Source organism: Balaenoptera borealis (assembly GCF_965194805.1).
Source record: "Balaenoptera borealis genome assembly, chromosome: 7".
NCBI lineage: Eukaryota > Metazoa > Chordata > Mammalia > Artiodactyla > Balaenopteridae > Balaenoptera > Balaenoptera borealis.
In genome coordinates, this window is record NC_138864.1 from 71,526,167 (window position 1) to 71,551,636 (window position 25,470).

Below are 25,470 nucleotides of genomic sequence, written 5' to 3' on the forward strand. Positions count from 1 at the left end.
GAATCAATAGGTGCCCTGTGGTATTGAATTGGAAATGAAACTCATAGTTATTAATTTAGATATAGAAATAGAAACATAGATATAGAAATAAATACAGATATAATGTACAGATATAAATAGGCAGATAAAGATTATTTCCTAGCTCTTTTTGCTGAATGGGACTAGAGGCAATGACACATCAATAGCAATGATCATATCTAGCATGCAGATCTTAGTGTCTAATGCCATTCTTAACTAAAAACAACCAGGTTTCCTTAGAAAAATAAAAGTAAGAAAGTGTTCAAATAATCATGCAGATATGTCAAAAGAATAAAGAGGGAGCTTGGTGGAAGCATGGACTGCAATCCCTGGCCCCGCTGATGAGTAGAAAGGAGGACAGGCAGGGGCATTGGTTGGGAGCAGCTCCATAGGGAGCACAGTCTCCAACAAATACTGGCTCTTTGGCTTCCTCAACAGGCTCATTCATTATGACATTTAAGTAACAATTAAAAACTCCACCATGACAAGTGAAAACCAGAGACCAAGGAAGAAAGAATCCCAGCATACATGCAAAGAGGGTTACAAGAATTCAAGACAAACAATGATAAAGCCACACAGAATTTGTCTTCACAGATTTATAAAAGCAAGTCTGCACTCTTCTCTACTTCTTATATATCTGCGACAAAAATCTTGGAGGAAATTACATCATCTTTGCTCATTGACAAACACATTGATGAACTCAAAGGGCAATCCTGTCAGCATTTAAAAAATGAAAGCATTGGATAAACAATAATATCCTACTGTATAGTACAGGGAATTATATTCACTATTCTGTGATAAATCATATTGGAAAAGAATAAAAATTTTTAAAAAGAATGTAAAAGAAAAAAAATGAAAGCATGGAGTATACAGAGAGTAAAGATCTACAAACTCATACAATGAATGAGGGTAAAATGGTTACTGAAAGTCAAAAGTTTTGGTGGATGATATAGATTCATGGTCCAAACACTAAAGTAGTGTTATTAGAACATTAACAAATCCAATGAGGTCATCCTCCCATGTCATAACAAGAAGATAGTTATCCTAAAGATAAAGACAACAGATGCTTTTCCAAAAGCTACTGCATTAAAAACTAAAATGGTGAAAAACAAACAAGAAAAGAGTAGTGTGTTTGACATCTGATAGCATGTTCTATTTTACCTGCAGATTATTTTCTTACCAAGTCAAGGTTATTCTGATTGGAGACCTTTGTGTAAAAGGTTGAAATTTCATGAGGCATCTCCTATACATCACAATTTGATTTATGCCTGAGTATACATGGAAATAAATTTAAAAACAGGAAACAGTTAATAGAGCTAATGAAAAAGCAATATAATATGAAGGTAAAGAAAAAAAGGATAAGGAAGACAACTTCAAAGGACTCACACTGGGTAAATTTGGGATTAGTAGTATACCAAAATGTATATAGTAATGAATTATAACCAATTTAATAACATAGGAATTCATGAACAACAGAGATAAAAAATAAAAAGGAAAGAATAAATAGCTTTCCTTATAGTAAAGTGTCAATAAATATGGAAAGAATGGTTGAGTTAAAAATCAGCAAGAGATGTTAAAATTAATGAATGAAAAAGATCAGAACATTTTCATAGTCTCAAATTATCTCTCCACGAATTACTTATTAATGACAAAGGAATAAATAATTACTCTAAAGTGAAGAAACCTGCAGACACCACCTTAACCAAGTGATCAAACTAACATCACATTTCTCCTTATACCATACACCAAGAATGACACAACATCACTTCTGTGATATTTCCACCAAAACACACAGCCTAAATCTTATTATGAGGAAAGATCAAAGTCATATTGAGGGACATTCTACAAAATAACTGCAAACTCTTCAAAACTTCAAGGTCAAGAAAGAATTCTTCCAGACTAAAAAAATCTAAAGAGATGTGATAACTAAAGCAATGTTATACTGTAAAGGACATTATTGAAGCATAGGTAAATTTGAATATGGACTATGGATTCAATGTTAGTGTATCAATGTCTGATTTCCTAATGTTGACAACTATGCTGTGGTTAAGTAAGAAAATATCCTTGTTCTCAGGAAATACACACTGAATATTTAGGGAAAAATAGGCATATCTTCAACTTACTCCCAAACGGCTCAGAAAAAAATAGTATAACGTAGACTAGTGGTAGCAATGCATATATGGTATACATTTTATATATAATATACACATATAAATAATATAGCAAATGGGGAAAATATAAACAATTGGTGAATTTGGGTAAGGGGCATCTAGGTATTTCCTACCCTACTCATTCAACTTTTATGCAAGTTTGAAATTATATTAAAATAAAATTTTACCAAAGATGTTTTAAAAAGTGTTGATTTTAAAATAGCCTCTACATAATCTAATAAAAAATAATAGAAAGTAAATAAAAATAAACAAATTTAAGAATGAGAAAGCAGATATCTGCACAGGCCAGAGGGTACTAAAAGGGAAAAAGAAAATACTAGCACAACTCTACCAATAAATTTGAAAACAATTCTCTGGAAATTATAGATGGAATACTAAGTAGCAATAAAAATTATGCTGTTGAAGATACTAAATGGAATGAAAAAAGTTCATGATATATAAATTTTTAAATATGGAACAGTTTGCAAATAGACTCTAGTATTACAAAAATAGTTATAAAATCAGAATTAGAATAATATATAATAATATAAATTATAATTATATTATAATTATATAAATAATCATGATAAAAAACAATCTGATGACAGAAATTCTCTCCATATAAATGGGTTATGTATATTTTCTTTCTGGGGACTTTTCTGTATTTTCCAAATGTTAGACAACATTATGTGTTACTTTTTCAATAGCTGTAAAAGAAAACACAAAATTTTAATGAAATATCTATGAAAACACACATTAGAAAAACATGCGCAAAGGCTCTGAAAACTAAGGATTAGAATTCATCATATATCAGAAACTTGGAAGGATTTATACTAATTACAAGCAGATGTTAAGGTTTAAGCAAGTCTAATCATAGCCAGTGAATGCTTGACCTTTTGCCCTAGAACAATGCAGTAGGGAATGGATGCAGTCCTCTGACAGGAAAAGGGTCAACAACCAGAAATTGGCTGGACACCACCTTCTCATTGTAGATACTTTCTGAGGGAGGAAATTCTTGTCCCCAGTCTCCCCTCCTCATTAGCTCTTTCTTTCTACATTCAGTTAGAATATCTGCGAGACCTTGAGAATTATCTGAGTGGATATTTTGCCTCCACAGCTCTACTGTGTGGCTCAGTCAGAGACCAGCAAACCCCAACATCAGAAAAAAAGAGAGAATGATAGAAGAGAGAGTTGGGGCACAGCAGTACAAAAATTTTTTCATTTTGGCATACCATTGGAGAGAATTAGAGGTTTAAATATGGTTGATTACAGTAGAGCTGTAGAGCTATGTAATAGAATAAATTACTAAGGGAAACATAATTTTTAAAAGGTCAATGCCAGAAGCACACAGGAATGGAAACAAGGCTATAACAAAATATATAGATAAAACAAAATCAAGCTGAACAATTGATTTGGTTAAATTCCCCTATGAAAAGATAGACTTCCAGATTGATTTAATAAAATCTAGCCATATACTGACTGCAAGAACAAAGGATAAAAATAAAGGGAGGGGGACTTCCCTGGTGGCGCAGTGGTTAAGAATCCGCCTGCCAATGCAGGGGACACGGATTCGATCCCTTGTCCAGGATGATCCCACATGCCATGGAGCAACTAAGCCCATGTGCCACAACTACTGAACCTGTGCTCTAGAGCCTGTGAGCCACAACTATTGAGCCCGCATACCACAAGTACTGAAGCCGGCGTGACTAGAGCCCGTGCTCCGCAACAAGAGAAGCCACCGCAATGAGAAGCCTGCTTGGCGCAACTAGAGAAAGCCCGTGCACAGCAACAAAGACCCAACTCAGCCAAAAATAAATAAATAAATTTTTAAAAAATCAAAATAATAAAAAAAAAATAAAGGGATGGAGAAAGATATATTAGGCAAATACAAATTTTAAAAATCAGAGGATGATATTACTAATATCAGATGTAATAGAATTAAAAACTATTCAGCAAAAGTGGGATATTTATAATGGTAAAAATACAATAAAAATTGATACAACAATCACTGATATTTATCAAACAGCTAAGAATATAGAGATTTTGAACAGAACAGTCACCAGCACACATATATCTGTATATGATATTTTGTATCTCTCTCTATCAGTATATATACTGTTATTTTATTACACTCACAGAACAATTGTAAAAAATTATCTGTAATTGGGCAGATAAAAAACATGGAAAATTTTTAAATGTAGAACGTTAGTAATACTCTTTCACTAAAATGTGAAAAAACTAAAATTAATAACAAAAAATATAAACTTAGTTGCTTCATAATTGAAAACACCCTTTAATATGATCCCAAGAAAAAATATGATTTTAAAATGAAATATAAAATCACCAAGGGAGTAATGGAAAAGATAGCATTTTGGATAAAAACCTAAAAGAATGCAGCTAAACCTCTCCTTCAAGTAGAAGTCTTGAAACTCAATTTGGTAAACAGAGAAAAAACAACTAAAGTAACTAAAGTAACCAGGAGTCAACAAACTCCACCTATAGGCCAAATCTGGCTTGCTGCCTGTTTTGTAGTTTTATTGGAGCATAGCCACATCTGTTTCTTCATGTATTGCCTATGGCTGCTTACATACAACACTGGCAGAACTGAGTGGCTGTGACAGAGACCTCAAGGACCACAAAGTCCACTACCTATCCCTTTATGGAAAAAATTTCCTGATCCTGAAATAGACCACCAAAAAATAGCAAAATGATTATAGTTTTTAAAAACTGATGTAAAGGGCTTCCCTGGTGGCGCAGTGGTTGAGAATCTGCCTGCTAATGCAGGGGACACGGGTTCGAGCCCTGGTCTGGGAAGATCCCACATGCCGCGGAGCAACTAGGCCCGTGAGCCACAACTACTGAGCCTGCGCGTCTGGAGCCTGTGCTCCGCAACAAGAGAGGCCCGCGCACCGCGATGAAGAGTGGCCCCCGCTTGCCGCAACTAGAGAAAGCCCTCGCACAGAAACGAAGACCCAACACAGCCAAAAATAAATAAATTAATTAATTAATTAATTAAAAAAAAAAAAAAACTGATGTAAAGAAAATTAAATCAATTAGAGAATACCCAGAAGAGTAAGTTTTATATAGATTAGTAAGGGGAAGTGAGTCTGAGGGGATGCTGGGGTCTATAGGGTGAGACCGTGGTTGAACTGTGAAGAACTAGGGAGAAAGCACTCCTGGCAAAGGTAACAATATGCAAGAAAGGCTTAGTGATCTTTGGGAATAAAAGGTAGGCTAGTGTGGTGGAATAGTAGAAAACAAGGGCCAAGAGTGAAATTGGTTTGGAAATAGGTAAGAACCAGATCCTACAGGGCATGGGAAGAAGTCTGGATTTTACTCAAAGAACAATAGGATTTACAATAGAAAGGCAATTCTAATTAGGTGATCTGTCAAGGTAATATTTACAATTACGAAAAGGAAAAATATGTGACATAAATCGATAATTTTTTAAAGCTTGGTAAAATTCATTAGCCTTTCCTAATTAAAACTCTAAGCAAAAAGGAACAGAAATTCCTTAAAGGCAGAAAAAACTTTTGTTAGAAACTACCATCAACAACAAAAATAATACAAAAACAAAAAATACTAAAGGCTTTAACATTAAAACCAGAAAAAAAGATAGGAATATTGCCTATCACCACTATTATTCATTTTTTTCTGAAGATTCTAGCTAATACAAAAAGTACAAGAAATAAGTACAATTATTGAAAAGAGAAAATTATTATTTATAGTTATTATGAATCTATACCAAGAAAATCCAAGAGGCTCAACTTTGAAAACTATGACAGCTAGTTCAAAATTTAATAAACAGCTAATAATAAATGTATAAAAATTAATAATTTTTATATTAGAAATCACCAGATAGAAATCAAAATGGAAAAATTCCTGCATCCATAATAATGAAAAAATTACATGACATGTAGGAATGAATTTAACAAGAAAAATAAGATTTTGTGAAAAGAACTTTTGAAAATTATTAAGTACTGGAGACCTTCAAGACGGCAGAGGAGTAAGACCTGGAGATCAACTTCCTCCCCACAAATACATCAGAAATACATTTACATGTGGAACAACTCCTACAGAACACCTACTCAACGCTGGCAGAAGACCTCAGACTTCCCAAAAGGGTCTTGGTGCTCTGGCTGGGTGTCAGGCCTGTGCCTCTGAGGTGGGAGAGCCGAGTTCAGGACACTGATCCACCAGAGACCTCCCAGCTCCACATTATATCAAACGGCGAAAACTCTCCCAGAGATCTCCATCTCAACACTAAGACCCAGCTCCACTCAACAACCAGCAAGCTACAGTGCTGGACACCCTATGCCAAACAACTAGCAAGACAGGAACACAACCCCACCCATTAGCAGAGAGGCTGCCTAAAATCATAATAAGGTCACAAACACCACAAAACACACCACCGGACGCGGTCCTGCCCACTAGAAAGACAAGATCCAACCTCATCTACCAGGAAACAGGCACTAGTCCCCTCCACCAGCAAGCCTACACAACCCAATGAAACAACCGTAGCCACTGGGGGCAGACACCAAAAACAACAGGAATTATGAACCGGCAGCCGGATAAAAGGAGACCCCAAACATAGTAAGTTAAGCAAAATGAGAAGACAGAGAAATACACAGCAGATGAAAGAGCAAGGTAAAAACCCACCAGACCAAACAAATGAAGAGGAAATAGGCAGTCGACCTGAAAAAGAATTCAGAGTAATGATAGTAAAGATGATCCCAAATTGTGGAAATAGAATGGAGAAAATACAAGAAACATTTAACAAGAACCCAGAAGAACTAAACAGTAAGCAAACAATGATGAACAACACAATAAATGAAATTAAAAATTCTCTAGAAGGAATCAACAGCAGAATAACTGAGGCAGAAGAACGGATAAGTGACCTGGAAGATAAAATAGTGGAAATAACTACTGCAGAGCAGAATAAAGAAAAAAGAATGAAAAGAATTGAGGACAGTCTCAGAGACCTCTGGGACAACATTAAACACACCAACATTTGAATTATAGGGGTCCCAGAAGAAGAAGAGAAAAAGAAAGAGACTGAGAAAATATTTGAAGAGATTATAGTTGCAAACTTCCCTAATATGGGAAAGGAAATAGTCAATCAAGTCCAGGAAGTGCAGAGACTCCCATACAGGATAAGTACGAGGATAAACACACCAAGACACATATTAATCAAACAATCAAAAATTAAACACAAATTAAAAATATTAAAAGCAGCAAGGGAAAAGCAACAAATAACAGACATGGGAATCCCCATAGGGTTAACAGCTGATCATTCAGCAGAAACTCTGCAAGCCAGAAGGGAGTGGCAGGACATATTTTAAAGCGATGAAAGGGAAAAACCTACAACGACGATTACTCTACCCAGCAAGGATCTCATTCAGATTTGACAGAGAAATTAAAACCTTTACAGACAAGCAAAAGCTAAGAGAATTCAGCACCACCAAATCAGCTTCACAACAAATGCTATAGGGACTTCTCTAGGCAGGAAACACAAGAGATGGGAAAGACCTACAATAACAAACCCAAAACAATTAAGAAAATGGGGGCTTCCCTGGTGGCGCAGTGGTTGAGAGTCTGCCTGCCAATGCAGAGGATACGGGTTCGAGCCCTGGTCTGGGAAGATCCCACATGCCTCGGAGCGGCTGGGCCCGTGAGCCACAATTACTGAGCCTGTGCGTCTGGAGCCTGTGCTCCGCAACAAGAGAGGCCGCGATAGTGAGAGGCCCGCGCACCGCGATGAAGAATGGCCCCCGCTTGCCGCGACTGGAGAAAGCCCTCGCACAGAGGCGAAGACCCAACACAGCCATAAAAATAAATAAATAAATAAACCCAAAGTTTAAAAAAAAAAATTAAAAAAAAAAGAAAATGGTAATAGGAACATACATAACAATAATTACCTTAAATATAAATGGATTAAAAGCTCCAACCAAAAGACATAGACTGGCTGAATAGATACAAAAACAAGACCCATCTATATGCTGTCTACAAGAGACCCACTTCAGACCTAGGGACACATACAGGCTGAAAGTGAGGGGATGGAAAAAGATATTCCATGCAAATGGAAATCAAAAGAAAGCTGGAGTAGCAATACTCATATCAGATAAAATAGACTTTAGAATAAAGACTATTACAAGAGACAAAGAAGAACACTACATAATGATCAAGGGATCAATCCAAGAAGAAGATATAACAATTGTAAATATTTATGCACCCAACATAGCAGCACCTCAGTACATAAGGCAAATGTTAACAGCCATAAAAGGGGAAATCGACAATAACACAATCATAGTAGGGGACTTTAACACCCCACTTTCACCAATGGACAGATCAACCAAAACGAAAATAAACAAGGAAACACAAGCTTTAAATGATACATTAAACAAGATAGACTTAATTGATATTTATAGGACAGTCCATCCAAAAACAACAGAATACACTCTTCTCAAGTGCTCATGGAACATTCTCCAGGATAGATCATATCTTGGGTCACAAATCAAGCCTTGCTAAATTTACGAAAATTGAAATCGTATCAAGTATGTTTTCTGACCACAATGCTATGAGACTAGATATCAATTACAAGAAAAAATCTAAAAAATACAAACACATGGAGGCTAAACAGTACACTACTAAATAAGCAAGAGATCACTGAAGAAATCAAAGAGGAAATCAAAAAATACCTAGAAACCAATGACAATGAAAATGCGACGACCCAAAACGTATGGGATGCAGCAACAGCAGTTCTAACAGGGAAGTTTATAGCAGTATAATCCTACCTCAAGAAGCAAGAAACATCTCAAATAAACAACCTAACTCTACACCTAAAGCAATTAGAGAAAGAAGAAGAAAAAGCCCAAAGTTAGCAGAAGGAAAGAAATCATAAAGATCAGATCAGAAATAAGCGAAAAAGAAATGAAGGAAACAATAGCAAAGATCAATTAAACTAAAAGCTAGTCCTTTGAGAAGATAAACAAAATTGATAAACCATTAGCCAGACTCATCAAGAAAAAAGGGTGAAGCCTCAAATCAATAGAATTAGAAATGGAAAAGGAGAACTAACAACTGACACTGCAGAAATACAAAGGATCATGAGAGATTACTACAAGCAAGTATATGCCAAAAAAATGGACAACCTGGAAGAAATAGACAAACTCTTAGAAAAGCACAACCTTCCGAGACTGAACCAGGAAGAAGCAGAAAATATACCAGAACAGTCACAAGCACTGAAATTGAAACTGTGGTTAAAAATCTTCTAACAAACAAAAGCCCAGGACCAGATGGCTTCACAGGCGAATTCTATCAAACATTTAGAGAAGAGCTAACACATATCCTTCTCAAACTCTTCCAAAATATAGCAGAGGGAGGAATACTCCCAAACTCGTTCTAGGAGGCCACCATCATCCTGATACCAAAACCAGACATAGATGTCACAAAGAAAGAAAACTACAGGCCAGTATCACTGATGAACGTAGATGCAAAAATCCTCAACAAAATACTAGCAAACAGAATCCAACAGCACATTAAAAGGATCATACACCATAATCAAGTGGGGTTTATCCCAGGAAGGCAAGGATTCCTCAATGTACACAAATCAGTCAATGTGATGCACCATATTAACAAATTGACGGAGAAAAACCATATGATCATCTTAATAGATGCAGAAAAACCTTTCCACAAAATTCAACACCCATCTATGATAAAAACCCTGGAGAAAGTAGACGTAGAGGGAACTTACCTCAACATAATAAAGACCATATATGACAAACCCACAGCCAACATCTTTCTCAATGGTGAAAAACTGAAACCATTTCCTCTAAGATCAGGAACATGACAAGGTTGCCCACTCTCACCACTGTTATTCAACATAGTTTTGGAAATTTTAGCCACAGCAATCAGAGAAGAAAAAGAAATAAAAGGAATCCAAATCAGAAAAGAAGAAGTAAAGCTGTCACTGTTTGCAGATGACATGATACTATACATAGAGAATCCTAAAGATGCTACCAGAAAACTACTAGAGCTAATCACTGAATTTGGTAAAGTAGCAGGATACAAAATTAATGCACAGAATATCTTGCATTCCTATACACTAATGATGAAAAATTTGAAAGAGAAATTAAGGAAACACTCCCATTTACCATTGCAACATAAAGAATCAAATATCTAAGAATAAACCTATCTAAGGAGACAAAAGACCTGTATGCAGAAAACCATAAGACACTGAGGAAAGAAATTAAAGATGATACAAACAGATGAAGAGATATACCATGTTCTTGGATTGGAAGAATCAACATTGTGAAAATGACTGTACTACCCAAAGCAAGCTACAGATTCAGTGCAATCCTTATCAAACTATCAATGGCATTTTTCACAGAACTAGAACAAAAAATTTCACAATTTGTATGGAAACACAAAAGACCCCAAATAGCCAAAGCAATCTTGAGAAAGAAAAACGGAGCTGGAGGAATCAGACTCCCTGACTTCAGACTATAGTACAAAGCTACAGTAATCAAGACACTATGGTACTGTCAGGAAAACAGAAATATAGATCAGTGGAACAGGACAGAAAGCCCAGAGATAAACGCACGCACATATGGTCACCTTATCTTTGATAAAGGAGACAAGAATATACAATGGAGTAAAAACAGCCTCTTCAATAAGTGGTGCTGGGAAAACTGGACAGCTACATGTAAAAGAATGAAATTAGAACACTCCCTAACACCATACACAAAAATAAACTCCAAATGGATTAAAGACCTAAATGTAAGGCCAGACACTATAAAACTCTTAGAGGAAAACATAGGCAGAACACTCTATGACATACATCACAGCAAGATCCTTTTTGACCCACCTCCTAGAGAAATGGAAATAAAAACAAAAATAAAAAAATGGGACCTAATGAAACTTAAAAGCTTTTGCACAGCAAAGAAACCGTAAACAAGATGAAAAGACAGCCCTCATAATGGGAGAAAATATTTGCAAATGAAGCAACTGAGAAGGGATTAAGTTCCAAAATTTACAAGCAGCTCATGCAGCTCAATATCAAAAACACAAACAACCCAATCCAAAAATGGGCAGAAGACCTAAATAGACATTTCTCCAAAGAAGATATACAGATTGCCAACAAACACATGAAAGGATGCTCAACATCACTAATCATTAGAGAAATGCAAATCAAAACTACAATAAAGAGTCTTTCATGCAGAGTGAAGTAAGTCAGAAAGAGAAAAACAAATACTGTATGCTAACACATATATATGGAATCTAAAAAAAAAATGGTTATGAAGAACCTAGGGGCAGGACATGAATAAAGATGCAGACATAGAGAATAGACTTGAGGACATGGGGAGGAGGCAGGGTAAGCTGGGATGAAGTGAGAGAGTGGCATGGACTTATATACACTACCAAATGTAAAATAGATAGCTAGTTGGAAGCAGCCTTATAGCACAGGGAGATCAGCTCGGTGCTTTAAGTCCACCTAGAAGGGTCGGATAGGGAGGGCGGTAGGGAGAGACAAGAGGGAGGAGATATGGGGATATATGTATATGTATAGCTGATTCACTTTGTTATAAAACAGAAACTAACACACCATTGTAAAGCAATTATACTCCAATGAAGATGTTAAAAAAACAAAAATTACAAGGAAGTATCACTTCACACCAGTCAGAATGGCCATCATCAAAAAATCTACAAACAATAAATGCTGGAGAGTGTGTGGAGAAAAGGGAACCCTCTTGCTCTGTTGGTGGGAACGTAAATTGATACAGCCACTATTGAGAACAGTATGCAGGTTCCTTAAAAAACTAAAAATAGAACTACCATATGACCCAGCAATCCCACTACTGGGCATATACCCTGTGAAAACCATAATTCAGAAAGAGTCATGTACCACAAGCTCTATTTACAATAGCCAGGACATGGAAGCAACCTAAGTGTCCATCGACAGATGAATGGATAAAGAAGATGTGGCACATGTATACAGTGGAATATTACTCAGCCATAAAAAGAAATGAAATTGAGTTTTTTGTAGTGAGGTGGATGGACCTACAGTATGTCGTACAGAGTGAAGTAACTCAGAAAGAGAAAAACAAATACTGTATGCTAACACATATATATGGAATCTAAAAGAAAAAAAAAAGGTTATGAAGAACCTAGGGGCAGGACAGGAATAAAGATGCAGACATAGAGCATGGACTTGAGGACGTGGGGAGGAGTCAGGGTAAGCTGGGACGAAGTGAGAGAGTGGCATGGACATATATATACTACAAAATGTCAAACAGATAGCTAGTGGGAAGCAGCCACATAGCACAGGGAGATCAGCTTGGTGCTTTGTGACCACCTAGAGGTGTGGGATAGGGAGGGTGGGAGGGAGACACAAGAGGTAGGAGATATGGGGATATATGTGTATGTATAGCTGATTCACTTTGTTATAAAGCAGAAACTAACACACCATTGCAAAGAATTTATACTCCAATAAAGATGTTAAAAAGGAAAAAAAAGAAAATTATTAAGTACTATAAACCAAAATCTGATTAAATAGAAAGACATCATTTTCCAGGATGAGAAGAATTCATATCCATCCTTCCCAGAGTAATATATAAATCTAATTCCAATCAGAATTCCAAAGGTATTTAAACTTGATACAGTAAAATAATTCTCAAGTTCAAGTAAAAGAATAAGCACCTGAAACTTGCCAAGAAGTTTGTGAAAAAGAATAGTATTGAAGTGGTATTGAATAGTATTGAATAGTACTGAAGAGTAGTATTGTGCTATTAGATACTAAAATTTTCTTGAAGTTGCTTGATGAAAATGGTAGGATATTGGTATAGAAACAGGCAGATTAAAAGAGTCTATAGACTCTCCCATGTATATATTAAATCCCAAAGGGTAAGGGATAGAGTTATGCAGCATTAGAAGTTAGTCGGGTAAAAGAATATATTATTCAATAATTGTGTCAGTGCAAGTGGTTAAACATTTGGAAGAAAAGGTTTTAGGTCCCCCAGTCTCTCACATATAATATGTAAATTGCAGATGGAAGAAAGTTTTAAATGTTAAAAATTAAACTATAGAAATATTAGAAGCAAGTGTAACAGAATAATCATATAGTCTTGAAGTGGATGAAGTACTATTAAGCAATGCAGGAAACCCAGACTATAAGGAAACAAAAAGAACAGAACTGCTAATATAAAAATTAAATCATCTGTGACTAAGACAATATAAAGAAAGCCATAGACATGGATGAAATATATACAACATATTAGAAAAATGAGAAAATGAGAAAAAATGAACAGGCGGTTAACAGAAAACACAAGTGACTATTAAAACTATAAAAAGTTGTTCAGTCTCAGAGTGTGTTGAGCTTCTTGAATGTATAGGTTCGTGTCTTTTAAATTGGGAAATTTTTAGCCACTATTTCTTGATATATTGAGTAACCTTCAACTATACTTCTACCCCTTTCTCTCCTCTTCTGGGGTTTTCATTATGCAATTGTTAACATGCTTGATGGTGTCCCACAATTCTCTTAAGCTCTGTTTATTTTTCTTCATCCTTTTTCTTTCTATTCCTCAGACTGCATAATTTCATTTGACTTATCTTTAAATTCTCTGATTCTTTCTTTTGCCTCCTCAAATCTGCTAGTGAGTCCCTCCAGTGAATTTTTCATTTTGGCTATTGTATTCTTCAGCTCCAACTATCCTATTTGGTCCCTGTTTATAATTTTTTTTATCTCCTTGCTGTTATTGTCTAATTATTGAAATATCATTTTCCTGATTCCCTTTATTTCTTTATCCATGGATTTCTTTAGCTCCTTGAGCACACGTAAGCCCATTTATTAAGACCTTCATCTTACCTAAGTACCATGTTTGTGTTTCCTCAGGGGCAGTCTGTGTTCATTTCTTTTTTTTTTTTTTTTCTGTGAAAGAGCCATATTTTTTTCTTTCTTTGTATACCTCATAATTTTTTTTGTTGTTTTTGAAAACTAGACATTTTGAATATAATGATGTGGTAAGTTTGGAAATTAAAATTTCCCTCTCCAGGATTTGTTTTTGTTTGCTGTGGGTAGTAGTTGTTTGTTTTAGTGACTTGTCTATAGTATTTTTGTAAAGACTGTATTCTTTGTCACATGTGTCTTTGAAGTCTCTGTTCCATTAGTTTAGTTGTTTTAGTAAGTTTTAGTTAAAGATTTTCTTAAACTCCTGCAGAAGGAAGGAAGGGAGGGAGGGAGGGAGGGAGGAAGGAAGGAAGGAAGGAAGGAAGGAAGGAAGGAAGGAAGGAAGGAAAGAAGGAAGGAAGGAAGGAGGGAGGAAGGGAGGGAGGAAGGGAGGGGAGAGAAAGGAAGGAAGGAAGGAAGAGAAAGAAAAAAGAAAAGAAAAGAGGGGAGGGAGGAAGGGAAGGAAGGAAGAGAAGGAAAGAAAGAAGGGAAGGAAGGAGGGAGGGAGGGAGGGGAGGGGAGGGGACAATACCCCCCAGGTCTTTGAAGACCAGCACTATGTTGAGGCACTCCTTCATTAATTAGCCAGTCTGTTTAACTCCCACTTAGACTTCACTTCCGGCTTTCACTGAACCTAAAGAATAGCCAGAAGTGAAAGGTTATGGTCGTCTCAGGTCTTTTCTGAGCAGGCATCCTGCTCTGTGCACGTATGTGGTTTTCTAGGTTCCCCATTACAGGCAAGAGCTTTTCAGAGCCCATATTCCCCAAAGAGTCTCACTCTCCAAATTTTTATTCCTGGCTTTCTGTGTGTCTATCCTTTGTCCCAACTGATAAATCTATTTTTTGCTCCACCTGGCAGAAGCCCATTCTTCTGACTTTCAATGTTTAGAGAAACATCCTTCATGTAGCTGCTTCTCACCTTGAGAGGGTTCCAAGTTAGGTGAAACAAAGGCAGGCCCCTAGCATCAGTCCTCAGGGAACCCAAGAACAGGCCAAAAGAAAAATAACACCATTTCCAGGAACAAAGTCTGCTTGGCTCACTCTGGAACCATGTTTCCACATCAGGAACACAGGTTACTATCTTCAAGACTGCTATTGTACTGCGGAGAGGGGCAATGCAAGGCTAAGTTAACTGTCACAAAATTCTCTTACCTTTTTCTGTGGCCTTTCCTCTGGTTGCTGCAAATCTTTTTCTATCTTCCGGTCTTCATAAAAGGCTAATTCTGAAAGTTTTTGCCAGATTTTTTAATGTTTCTTGGGAGAGCCAGGCACCTGGAGGTTCTTAGTCCACCATTTTCACTGATGTCCATGTGTCTTGAAATTCTTCTTTAATGGAAGGGTTGGAGAAACTTTTTTTTTTCCCTTTACAATATCAAAATGCAATAAAATTGCAGAAAAAATGGTAACTTACAGACCAATTTTATCAATGATTATGTCAAAAAAATTTTTGTGTTTCCATGGAGACTGTGCATCATCTGTATCATACCCTTCCAGGTTATCAGATTCTAGCCGTGTTCATTGTCTTTGAGCTATCTTGCATTTCTGTTTATGTTTGGGTAGCTTATAAATATGTAAATAATGCCTTGTCTGGTAATGATTTTGATTTCCTCTCCTCTTTGGAAAAAAACATTTTTGCCCCCATTTTGCAATTCCTCTCAACATTCCTTTACTCCATGTAACTTTCTGTTTTAACTTTTCCTGTGAACTAGTGATAACATCTGTTTGGTTTCCTCATATGATAGGAATAAAATAAATTATTTAATATGTGTTTACTTTTATATTTGTATAAATAATTTCCCCCTTTGCTCTAAATTATTTGTTAGTAATTATAAATGCTATTATTCTCAACAGAAATATATGCAATTAGAATTTGGCACCACAATATCATATACACTACATCCCAGGAATGCAAGGTTGATTCAATATTAGCAGAGCTATTAGTGCATATTATCATATTACAATATTTAAGGGAAAAAAAATTATATGATACTTAAAAGCTCAAATTTTTAATGGTTAAAGTATAATTTTCAAAAAGTAAAATCATGTCTCGCAGGAAAATATCAAATGAACACATGTCAAAGATTTTATTCAACTTATCAATCAATGAGGGAACTGATAAGATGTTAAAACTAGTCCAAAGAGCATTTGAGGAGCCAGGAATCTAAATTTTAATCTAACAAAAGAATATTACTATTAGATTTCTGAGGTATATACTAAGCTGTTTCGTATCTTACAGGACAATAAATGATACAGCATAGAAGTTATCTATATCTCTACTGAACAAAAATTCTGCACGTTAACCTCTGTCCCTTCAGAGTTATAAAATAGTGCAGGCAGTAGGAAGTTAAAGCTGCAAGCACAGCACTGTGCTGAACGAATACCCAATACTTGCTTTTGCCGATTTCTGGTTTTTGGATAATTTTTCTATCACATTGATGGTGATAATATGTTATCTTTCCTGCAGGGCTGGATGGTATTTCACTGACTGTGTCTTTGGTAGAGTGAGACAAAATGGCATTTTCACTCAGATGTGTTGACTCTGCAATTGGGGATCAAGTAACATCATCTTTACCTCGGCTCTGGGTGTGATTGATGGTACTCAGGAACTTCGATAGCTGGAAACCAAAATTTTTCAAATGGGAAAATTCTGAGTGCAAGATGTGGAGATAAACAAGACAACCCAAGTGAGAATAAACAGAGGTTATTTATTCAGAGTTTGCTACAGCAAGACAGTCAGTCTCCATCCCTTGCATTTGGCAGGGACTCAGGCACACAGGGGAACGCAAAAGGTTTATAGAGGAAACCAGGGGCTAACTAGAAATGGAGCATCCTATGCAATTAGTTTGGTAGAGATTACTTAGCTTCCTCTGTTTCCTCCTGAGTTGGAAGCTAGGGCAAAAATTAGGAAAGCTGGCAGTCATTGGCCAATTTTTGATCCTTCTGGGCCGATGGCAGCAGAAATTGTGGGTCAGAGTGGGATTGCATATATGATCTGGCCATTGTCCACTTGTGTATTTAGTCTCTCAGTCCCTTCCTCCCCACACTTTGGTCATTCTATCACTTGTGAGAGGTTGACCGATTTAGGGAAGGCTGGAGATCCAGATCTTCACCAATTGGGGATTGTTCAGTTATCTCCATAGTCAACAGTACTGCAAGATCTTCAATTCATAAAGAAGTGTTACAAACTCAAAAAGATTTGGCACCCAATATCTGCAATACACAATTAAATTAGGAACTCTCTCAATTGTCATTTTATAAGGAGTGTAGGATAAATTTGGATGTCTTTAGTCTAAGAGAGAGTGTTTTTCTCTTTTTATTAGGTCATACCCTAAATAATGAGTGGTGTTTTGGAAAAATTGTAATATCTTTGGAAACGTGATGTCTTTTTTTCTGCTCTGACTGTAAATGGCATCTTTTTTACAGGCTTCCTTGTTCTCTGAACAAAGTATGACATCATCTATGTATTGTGTCAGAACTGAATCACAGGAGAAATTTAGCTCTTTTAAATCTTGATTGAGGAACTGTTCCTATAGTTTCATCTTTTTTCTGATTGTATAATTCAATTACGGTCCAAACAATTTTTATTGGAAGTGTTTCAGATATGGCTTTTAGGATACCTTGGTCCCCTTTTTGAGCTTCTTTCTGACCCTTGGGTTTACTGTCAGAAGAGAGATCTTGTAGGTTCCTTTCTGAGTTGGTTCAGTCAACTTTTGCCATCTAAGATTTAGCATCTGAAGTTCTGAACACCATGTGTACAAGTTGATCGAGGCCAGGTAGCCCTGGGTTATATGCATCCAAAAGAATTCTAAATTCATCTATGAATAGTTGTTGGTCTTGTCTGGGTTTAGGGAAATCCTTAATTACAGCTTTTAATTCACCTCTGTTCAAAGGCTTAAATTCTATAGTTGTCTGCATACCTGGCTCATGGGAGGCATGGATTTTAGAAGCAAGTGGTATTTCAGGGTCTTTGGAGAGTCATTGTTAGGAGGAAGAGGATCTGGACCAGGGAAGAAGAAGGAGGGAGATCAGAGGATGGGTGGTGGGGGCTGGGAAGGGATATAAGGAGGCAACTAGAGAACCTACTAGGGAAATGAGACCAGTTTGCTTTTGTTTGAGTTCTTTAAATTCTCATTGTTTTTGGCCAAAGACTCTTAGCGAAGCAATTTTTGATTCAGGATTTCATTTAGAGGTCTCTGCGTGCCAGTCAAAAACTGCTGCCCATTAGGCCTGAGAAATCATATACCTTTTCTTTTGTAAGGCACCTCTCAAGTGAACAATTTCATTCAAGTTAACTATTCCCCAGAGTGCCACTGAAGGCCCAGATCATCCCTGGTGAAGTTGTGCCATTTAGAGGGAGAGGCTCAAGAATAAGGATTGTAATGAGAGTACACAGAGGAAAGATTCTTTCCTGAGGAGAGGATTTAGGCTTCAGTGATGCCATGAGAGCTGGCAATGGTCAGTAGTAATGTGAGGCTTGTGTTCCTCACGTTTTGGGCCCCTAATGTGAAGGCTGGCTGGCTACCTCCAAATGCAGACCCAGTAATCTTCATCCCCACCCCCAACTCTTCACCCCACAGGCAGAAAACCAGAGTGAACAGTCTATCTGGATCAACGCCAAGCTCTCAAGATAAAAAGTCAAGATGGAAGGAAAAACTCATCAGGTTTTCGGTGACCCTCAGTAGAATTCGTCCAAATGGACGCCTGAGTAAGAAGAGCAAATCCACGGGTCTGTGAGGTAAGCTGGAACAGGCTTTTTGGGCCCAGACCTGTGTTTTAACCTGCAATTCTCTTATAACAAACAACACTTTTAGACAGCACAACACAAAACAGAAAGCACACAACCTTGCAAAAAAAGATGAAAAGGAATGACCTGATTCCACCAAGGATGCCAAACAAATGGGAACCAGTAGCAAAGCCTGCCTAATAAACTTGAGGATAAATAGCGGAGGAATTCTGCAAAGATAGCAGAGTTCAGACCCGGTGCTGACTCACCACACCAGCGTGCCCTCCACAGGCCACAAGTAGCAAGACACCTGGGCCTCCCTCCGGGGGTCCTGCGTCTGGTCAAAGGCTGTGGTCTGGGGCCACAGGCAGAGCAGACAGTATCTGTGTTGGGTCTCCAGCAGAAATTTGGAAATAAATGGGGACTACCCAAATTAGAATTTTAGAAGGCGATGTATTCAGAGCTTGCTACAGCTCTGAATTGCAGTCAGCCCCAATCACTTGCTTTTAGCAGAGACTCCAAGACAGGCAAGGAAGCTTGATAGTGAAGAAAAAAAAAATGGATAGGCCTCCAGTGTGCTCTGATTGGAGGCTGTCAGCATGGGGAAGCCAGAGTGAGCTAATGAGAAGTGGGTCGTCCTACACGACTGATTTGGGAATCTTATACGGCTTTCTCTGGTTGGTCCTGAGCAACAAGCTGGGGCCCAAAATGAGAGGAAGCTAGCAGTCGTTGACCGTGTCCTGATCATTCGGGCTGATTGCTGCAGAGGCATGGGGCCAAGCTGTACGTGATACATGTTCTGGCATTATCCGTCTGTATTTTCAGCCTCTCCATGAAGTCAGTGGTTTGTTTTTTGTTTTTAATCTAAAAAGTCTTTGTTGAACTGATAGTTGGACCAAGTCCTGTGGTTAGTAAGAGGTATAATTTTGGATGGGTTTCTCCAGTCCCTGCTTGACATGTTCCATTAGACCACTGGTCTGAGGATTTCTTTGGAGGCAATTTCATTTTTATAGCCTACTTGTCCTCATTTCCTTTCCTCTCATCCTGCTGTGTGACTCAGAGCCCTGAAGCGACATATGGCTGCAGCATGTCGCCCTGGGCTTGCCTGCCCAGAAGTGTTCCATATTCCAAAAAGGCTGTTAGAAACTCTTTGAAGTCCAAGGCTTTTTCTTTTGTTATTCTTTTAAATTGTCAATAATACTAACACAGTCATCTACACACAGAGGGTGATCAATAAGTGATTCTGACTCATTTAAAAATGTGCCTCAGATTCACCAAAGCCCAGAGCTTCCTTAGAGAGAAACTGGCTCATTAAAATGGTATCACACCAGGTCATCCTTATTACCTTCCCCCCAAATTATTAAATGTACATGTTACTGAGCAGGGTGCTTTGCAGACTACTTAAAAAGAAAAGAAAATCTATTTTTGATTGTGAAAAAATCTTTGAGAACCTGAGACAAACTGCCTTTGCACCTGAGCAGAATTGTAAGTTACTCAGTCCCAGAGAGGAAGAGAGAATTAAGCTGCTCATTATCAAGGCTCCTGGTAGTCCTGGCGCCCCACAGGTTCAGGCCGACCCTGGAACTCACAAACTGCCTGCTGGTGAGGCAATTAATGAATAAAGAACTGAGGAAAGGCTCTGAGGTTAAAAATTATCAAGAAGGGTTCGATATAATTTAAATAGGAAAACGAATACCCTGCATCTCCATTTTTAGCCGTGGTTCTCTGCAGTCGTTGAGTTTAGTTCTGTTTCTGTTCTACAGAATACCTGACTTGCTCACACTGTCAGTGGCAGTTTACAACTACTCAGTAGCTGCTGCAACCCAGCTCTCATTCTCTTCTTTACGTTCGGTATTACTGCCTGTGTGAAAGTGAGGGGGTTTTTTTGATGCCCTCAAGGACAGCTTTTATGTGTAGAAAAGACCATTTAGAGGTTTACTTAGGTTTCTTTTTAAATGAATATTTTATTTACTTGATTCTTTCTTAAGCTTTTAATGTACCTTTATAGTCTTTGAATTCTTTTTAAAAGTGTAGCAAATTTTTACAATTGCTTTTAAGGGAGATTTCAGAACCTTATTAAATTCCCTTAAACATCTTAGTTTATTAAATTTCCTTTTACGTTTAACATTTTACATTAAAATGTTCAATTTTCTTTTCAGCAAAACCATTGTCTAACTTAAATACAGTCTTCCTGGCTACTTAACTCTTCTTAATCTCATAAATTAAACTTATAAATACCTCAAGTTATCTTGAATTTTTAAAGAATGTACATAAATTTAGTAAGAATTGAATTTAATACCACACACCTAAATCAATTACACAAGTACACTTTAGAAAATGGAATTACAAGGGTATTAAGACAAATAAATAAGAAAATATAGTGGCAAATATGCAAGATTCCTTAATGCAAAATATTGACACTATGGATTTTATTATCTGAAGATTTTTATACATACTCCTAATTCTCCCTGGGCGAAAAGATGCTTAATCACTAAAGAGACATTTATGTCATACCAAAAATGTTTAGAAGTGCCTTCTGCATAAGGTGAGCTTCTAGAATGATTCTTTTTTTCCCCCTCCTTTTTTCTTTTTTACTGGTGTAAAAAATGCATAACATAAAATTTACCATCTTTACCATTTGTACCACAAGTATACATTTCAGTAATGTTGAGTATATTAACATTGTTGGGCAACCAATCTCCAGAACTTTTTCACCTGGAAAAAGTTGAAACTCTATATCCATTAAAAAACAACTCCCCATTTCTCCCTTCCCCACAGACCCTGGCAACCACCCTTCTACTTTTTCTTTCCATGAATTTGGCCACCCAAGATACATCATATAAAGAACATCATACAGTGTTTGTCTTTTTGTGCCTGACTTATCTCACTTAGCCTAATGCTCTCAGGGTTCATCCTTGTTGTAGTGTGTCAGAGTTTCCTTCCTATTTAAGGCAAAATTCTAGAATGATTCTTAATGACAACAGTGAGGGAGCTCAAACTAAGTCTTAGTTATAATCACTATACCTTTCAAAAGGGGATGGAGAAGAGTTTCACTTAGTTCATGTCCACGAATTGAAGCCTCAAATAAGTCACAGTTTTTCTAATATAGGCATAAACTGCTGATTCTCTCCACAGTTATGGTTTTCCCACTAGGATGCCTCTTGGATCTTAATACTCCTAACTTCATAAAACATTTATCTCTCAAAACAATATTTTAGGCTGGGGCTTATATGGGAACAAATGTATATTTATATCCCCAAAGCTCAATGCAATTTTTTTTTTTATCAAAATGATGAGAGGGAAAAGTTTTGAGTTGTGATCCAAATACAATTGACAGAATGACAGAATCAGTGTAGAAGCCTTGACAAGCATACCATAACATCAATAAAAACTCTTATTGTGACTCTTCTGATGTCCATAGGGTAAAGAGAAGTATGGAAGCACTACTGCACACAATACAATATTTAATTACAGTAATTTCACATCCTAATGTTAGAGTCTGTTGCTCACATGCAATTGTTTTCTGTATTTTAAGAAATTGGTTGGAGGCATTGAGTTGATGGTTAACTTATTAAAAGTGTTCCTATTTAAAATAATTGGACATAGGCTTCTGTTAACAATTTTCTGCATAACTGCTGATTGTCAGGAATAGTTTACTGACATTAATCAGGAAATGCCTGCATTTGTCTTCTAAAAGGACTGTGTGGCCCCCACTAAGATTGTTGCCACTTGCTTCATCATCTCATTTGGCTTTTCACTTCGTGTCCTAAAATGCTTAAGCAGCTTCCTATCTTGAAAAACCTTTGGACTTGACCATACCTTGTGTTCTTTTCATCTTTCTATCTTCTAGGATTCTAATTATTATACATATTAGAAGATATCTAATTAAATTCCAGACATCCCCATAGCTTTGTGGGTTTTTTTGCACTCTTGACTTTTAAAATCTTTCAACACTTGGACACACAATGTGATCATGTTCTTTATGTATCTGTATTACCTGTAGGTGTCTGCCTCTTAATCTGGCTTGTCAAATTAAAAAGCTCTTTTGGATGGGTTATAGAAATGTTTCTAATATTTAGCAAGTCCAATTTAGGTTTTAATTCTTTGTTTTAATAAATGAAAGCAGTAAATATGTATTTCAGGCTCCCATTCAAGCTGCTTCACTTCGTTAAATGGACAAAAACATTTTTGCTCTAATCCAAATAATGAAACAGTCACATTACAAAGTGACCAGAGTGATTTTGTCATCTGTAATCTTATTTTTTATTTTACCGGTCATGTTAGAATGAAAATGTCCAACTTGTTTGCTTTACAAAAGGGTCATAAGATCAAACTGTTAATTTTTCTCAACCTAGATTTTTATGACAATAACTGTAAAATATTAAAGTCAGAAGAAATTGTTACTAGCGTTAGAAGTTTCATGAGTTTTTGCTATCTATGAATGGGAGCAGATTAAAGAAGGATAGACCAGTGTATCCAGGAAGCTGGAAAGAATCTGAGATCCAAACCCTGGCAAAACCTCTTTTAACTCTAATCTGTTAACAACTAGTACCCCATTTGCAAGAAAAAAGAAACATTTCCAGACCAAAGAAAGGATAATACCATTCTAAAGAAAGGGTATATTCTGAGGAAACAGAAGAAAATTATTCCTCTGAAAGATATTTACTAATTTTTACATGGGAAATCATCTGAAAGTAATGATACTTTTCAGGTATACCACTGGGCAAGCCATAGTAGACGTCACAGAACAGAAAGGTTCTGAGACCTCAGACCATCTGTGCCATCATGACACAACTGTTTGTTCTAGAGAACTGTGGCCCAAGGAGATAAGACTATAAATCAGGAAATTTAACTATTTGTTCAGGGAATTTCTACAAACCAATTTTGTCCAGGTAAATAATTTGCTCATTTGGATAAACAGTTCTCCTACTGAGACAATACTTGCTAGCTGGCTTGGGCAAACAGCTTCCTAATCCTTCAGCAGTTTACTCATCAAAACACCTTGCTGTCTCCACCAATCCCAAATTATTGTGTCAAAACTATCACAATAATAAACTACCATGAAAGACTTGCTCTAAACCTTGTAAGTCCAGCTCCTTAAACCTTACAAATACTACTTCCTGAAATCTCCCTTCTGATATACTACGAAGACTATCATGGGGGTGCTCCCCCTTGTGACAGTAACTCTAATAAACTTAGCTTTGCTTGATCAGTAGGTTTCTCTGATGTTCTTTTTTGGAATTGACACTGACAACCCTGAAGACACAAGAAGATCTGATTGAGACCCTCTGGCTGACACAGCCCAAAGCCCTCAGCTCTGAAGCCACATGGACCCTTGAGGCTTCCTGAACCTCATGTTCAGGGACCTCTCCCACTGCAGTGGTCAAATAGGTCCTGCATTGGTGTTCAGACCCAATAGATTTATGTGAAGCTCACTAAAACTGAGTTTATTTTGTGTCCTGGGAATGAGAGGATTCCTCCTGGGAATCTTTGTCTATCTGGTCAGATTTGAAAACTCACATTTGGAGGGAAACGTAGCTTGTTATTCATAACACAATGTTTGGGTTCTTTTTCTGTTCTTGTCACTTTTTGTTGTGAGGCTCTAAGAGAAAATTCAGAGGGGAAAGGATTAGCATAGGTTCAATAGTTTGTTTCTCAATCCATCCCTGAGTACTGACAAGTTCAGAATGCCTCATCAGACTCACATCCTTATAGGACCAATTTTGCCTTGGGCCACCTATCCAAACCTAATAAAACTGTTCCTTTGTCTGGCCTGTGTTTCTTTGATAATCACTTAATTTTGTTTCTTTTGCTTGGAGCTGGAAGTCTGAAGCCTGTGAGACTTGCTGATTGGCCAGATTCTCACCAAGTGTTGCAGTTCTCATGAGGTCTTCTTTGACACTCTGGGGCACACATGTGCTGCCTTCACGCTTTCATTCATGTGAATATTTCTCTCATCAGCCTATTTCACCAAGGAGGTTTTAGAATTACTGTGGCCATTTCAGGGAATTTCTGACATGAACAAGATGCAAGTGGGAAGAAAACCCTGGGAGGAGATTCTCTGACTTGTGTGTCCAAACAAGAGGTTACTTTTTAAAAAAATTGAATTATAGGGCTTCCCTGGTGGCGCAGTGGTTGAGAATCTGCCTGCTAATGCAGGGGACACGGGTTCGAGCCCTGGTCTGGGAAGATCCCACATGCCACGGAGCAACTAGGCCCGTGAGCCACAACTACTGAGCCTGCGCGTCTGGAGCCTGTGCTCCGCAACAAGAGAGGCCACGATAGTGAGAGGCCCGAGCACCGCGATGAAGAGTGGCCCCCGCTTGCCACAACTGGAGAAAGCCCTCGCACAGAAACGAAGACCGAACACAGCCAAAAAAATAAATAAATAATTTTTAAAAAAATTTGAATTATAATTGTTTTACAATATTATATTAGTTTCAAATGTACAACATAGTGATTTGATAGTTTTATAGTTTATACTCCATTTAAAGTTATAAAATATTGGCTATATTCCCCCATGTACATCCTTGTATCTTATTTATTTTATACCTAGTCGTTTGTACCTCTTAATTTCCTTCCTCTATCTTGCCTCTCCCCCCAACCCCTTTCCCCACTGGGAAACACTAGTTTGT

The 25,470-nt window shown here is 37.2% G+C and overlaps 1 long non-coding RNA gene across 1 annotated transcript in view; it reads left to right on the plus strand.

The window, feature by feature from the left end:
* Window positions 1–25,229, plus strand: part of LOC309631806 — a 71,481-nt gene extending 46,252 nt beyond the window's left edge. The window contains exon 3 of the long non-coding RNA XR_014246565.1: window positions 18,690–25,229. This is a non-coding gene — a long non-coding RNA (uncharacterized lncRNA). The remainder of the gene's footprint in view (window positions 1–18,689) is intronic.
* The last annotated feature ends 241 nt before the right edge of the window (window positions 25,230–25,470 follow it).